Source organism: Mirounga leonina, unplaced genomic scaffold (genome assembly GCF_011800145.1).
Source record: "Mirounga leonina isolate KUSES-001 unplaced genomic scaffold, KU_Mleo_1.0 Mir_154, whole genome shotgun sequence".
Lineage (NCBI taxonomy): Eukaryota > Metazoa > Chordata > Mammalia > Carnivora > Phocidae > Mirounga > Mirounga leonina.
Genome location: NW_023270389.1, coordinates 30369820 through 30373285, shown reverse-complemented (window position 1 = coordinate 30373285; position 3466 = coordinate 30369820). Strand labels below are relative to the sequence as shown.

General features: G+C 38.3%; 1 non-coding gene across 1 annotated transcript; it reads right to left on the bottom strand.

Annotated features, from left to right (window-relative positions):
* Window positions 1–1339: 1339 nt before the first annotated feature.
* On the bottom strand, window positions 1340–1466 carry LOC118014609. Its single transcript, XR_004680320.1, has one exon. It is a non-coding gene; the product is annotated as a small nucleolar RNA SNORA25 (small nucleolar RNA).
* Window positions 1467–3466: the final 2000 nt, after the last annotated feature.

The following is a 3466-nucleotide window of genomic DNA, read 5'->3' as shown; positions in this document are numbered from 1 at the left end:
TGGGGAGGTAATGTTTTGATATTTATCAGGTGGTTCTCAACATTTTTAATATCAAGAGTAAGCCATCATAATGGGAAAATAAAGAAGTACATATTAAAAAGTATAGCGCTAAGAAATAGTTTCTCTCTAGAAAAAGACTGATTCTTATAAAGTTATGAAATGGGAGGCAGTATTTGATCAATAGAAGGGAAAAGATTAAAATATATTGAGTGTTTATCATGTTCTAGATTTAATTCTTGGCTCCGTCTATGTTTTCTCCTTTAATCCTTGAAACAGTCCAGTGAGGATGATAACACTATCCTATTCTACAGGTGAAGAAATACAGTAAGTTGCTTAAACATGAAAAGATAGTGAATGTTTGGAATTTTAACTGAGGTCTGAATCATGCAGGAGGGCACAATCAGTGTGGACCAGGATGACCAAGGGTATTTTCATAACTAATTGATTCTGAATTGGACCCTGAAGCATAAGTAACATTTAATTTTGGAGAAAACTTCTGAGCAGAAGTAGGAGTTAAAAAGTTAGGTATAAGCTGTATTCACCTTATCTTTGATGTTTACGGCAGGATGAAAAATGGTCCCCAAAGATATCTAAGTCCTAATCCCTGGAACCTGTCAATGTTATCTTATATGGAAAAAGGGTCTTTGCAGATGTGATTTACAGATCTTGAGATGGGGAAGTTATCCTGGATAATCTGGGTAGACCCAAAATGTGATCACAAGTATCCTTATAAGAGGGAGGTAGAGAGAGATTTCATACAGAAGAGAGGGCAATGTGATCACCAAGGCAGAGCTCAGAGTAACACAGCCCCAAGCCCAAGAATGTCAGCAGCCTCCAGAAACTGGAAGAGGCAAGGAGTGGATTCTTCCCTAGAGCCTCCAGAGAAAGCAAGTCACCTCCAACACATTGGCTTTAGCTGATAAAAAAAAATACTTGGAACTTCTGACTTCCAGAATTATAAGAGAATAAACGTGTGTTGTTTTAAGCCACCAAGTTTGTGGTAATTTGTTTATCGCTACCATAGGAAATAATACAAGTCTTAAATAAAATTAGTTTGATCTCAATGACAGATCCAGAATTTCTATATTATAGAAGCTGGTGCACAACAATCTGATTGGAATGGGGCCCTAGAGATTTTCCTTAAGCTGTTTTTCCTAGCATGTGTACTATTTTCACTTGAATTGTAGGTCTAAGGGGGAGGAAGTGGGTTGGCAGGAAATTTTGTAAATTATGAAGGTATTATAGAACCCCATCTATTTCTTGAAACCTAACTGTTGAACCTTAGTAGAAAGGTTCAACCCCCAAATAGAAATTGCTTTCTTTCTTTCTTTTTTTTTTATCTTGTATCTCCACAGGAAAAAATAGCACTATTGAGTAACTACTACATCCTATGGAGAATTCCAATATTTGGTCACAGCGTTAAGAGCTCTTGGTTTTAGTCCCACAAGCCCTCTTTGAAATGACCTAAAAATTGCTTTCTTTCTTGATTTCCCTCAAATACTCTACTCATGTACAGCAGTTGAGAAGAGAAAGCAAGTGGGCATGAACAACAATAACAACCAAAACGACACAAAAGCCAGGTGACAACTCGACCTTCAGGTGACCTCTCTTCTCACCCAGACTGCAAGTGGAGGAGAAGGCAGAGTAGCAGACCACTCCAGGGGAGGGGAAGGGGGAAGACATCTCTCACCAACTCAGTTCACATCTCCACAGTTCTCCAGCCTGAGGTTGGCAGGAATTAGGACAGCAGAAAAGGCTTGCAACTGGTGGAGAGATTGAACCTTTAAGGAGGATCTTTCTTAACACCTGAAAGTCCGTGCAGTTTGTTCAGGATTTCATCCTGGGAGGGGGAAAAAATATTGACAGCATTTGTGTGAAGAAGCCACAAAGAAAGAGTAACATTTGTTTATTACATGTACTCAGATCAACCTACTACAAAAAAAAAAAAAAATGACTTCTTGTATACCTCATTTAATTTGTACAACACAGTTTTAAAAAGTTACAAAGTTGGCAATGTTAAATAACTCCCTCAGGGTCACACAGAAAGGAAAAATAGTAAGACCTATTGTATGCTTTTTTAAGCTGTTCTGTTCTTTGTTAAGCAGGGTGCTCAGTGAATAATGTATATTATCTCATTTAATCATCATATAACCCCCCAAGGTATATAGTTTATCTCCAGTCTTCAGATGAAGAAACAGCCTTAAAGAAATTGAGCAACTTGTGACTGTACCAGAGCAGGGATTTACCCTACCTCTATCTAATTCCAAAGAATATGTGTGTGTTCTGCTTTGAAATGTGTTTAAAAAAATAACCAAATTTGGACTTTCGGCAGAGCAAGGATATCCCTTGTCAATGGATGAGCTTGATTAAATTGATAAAAGGAAAGAAAAGAATAGGACTTGTGAAAGACTGTTGTGGGGAAGAATTTACTTTGTGACTCCGTCAAATAAAGGCAATGCCAACTTTTATCTGGTTCTGTTTAAAAGGAAGACAACAAATTTTTTTTTCTAAAAGAGAAATTTATTTAAAGTCTTTTCATGGATACCTGTACAACTACTACAGAGGTTTAGATGCTGATGTTGTACACCCACAATTCACCAAAGTAAAAGCATAAATGTTCCAGCTGCAGAAAACTGGTGGGAATTGGATGATCCATTCTGGATAAACACCTCCCCCTCCCCAGATACAGACCAATGCGTCAGTGCAGAGGAGGAGGATTCCGTGCACAGTTTGCAAGCCTCTGGATTCTTGCTGTGCAGGCTGTAACTTGCTCCAAGAGCTGGGCTCCAGCTTTTCTGGACTCCCACAGCAGTTAAGGACTGAAGCAGCTGGTAACAAAGGTCTTAGAGAAACCATTCCATATGAAAGGCACGGGTCACCTTCCATGTGGACACAGAATGCCTGGGTGCTTGCTACTTGCATAGGGAGAGATGCAAGTTTAGGGAAGAAAGACTTGTTACAATAGAGAGTGGTTACTCTATGAAGCCAAGTCTTATAGCAATACTATGAGATAGATGCACCCATTTTTATGATCAAGCAATATTGCAATAAATTTGCCCAAAGATAGCTTAGTGTGGAGTAATACTTCCAGACATGCCATCAGAAGACACAGCTTACTATTCTGCTTCTGCCACTTCTTAGCTGGATGATTTTGCAAGTTTTCTATTTTTTAGTTCTAATCTTCCAAACTGAGTACAAATACTGCGTATTTTCTACAACTGTGAATAATTGCCAAATAATGTACAGACATATTATTTTTTGAATGATGACGTAGCTGTTAGATTGGATATTCCATCTCTTTCTGCAGAATGCTGTTTTTCTATTTTACAAGACATGAGAAGAAAAATGTAAATGTGACAGGAAAAGGAAAGGAAATGCCCTTGATGCATCAGTGAAATGTGAATTCTGCCTGGGATATGATCATGCCTGAGGTGTTTACAAGCTGCCTTGCTAAATACTAAATTCG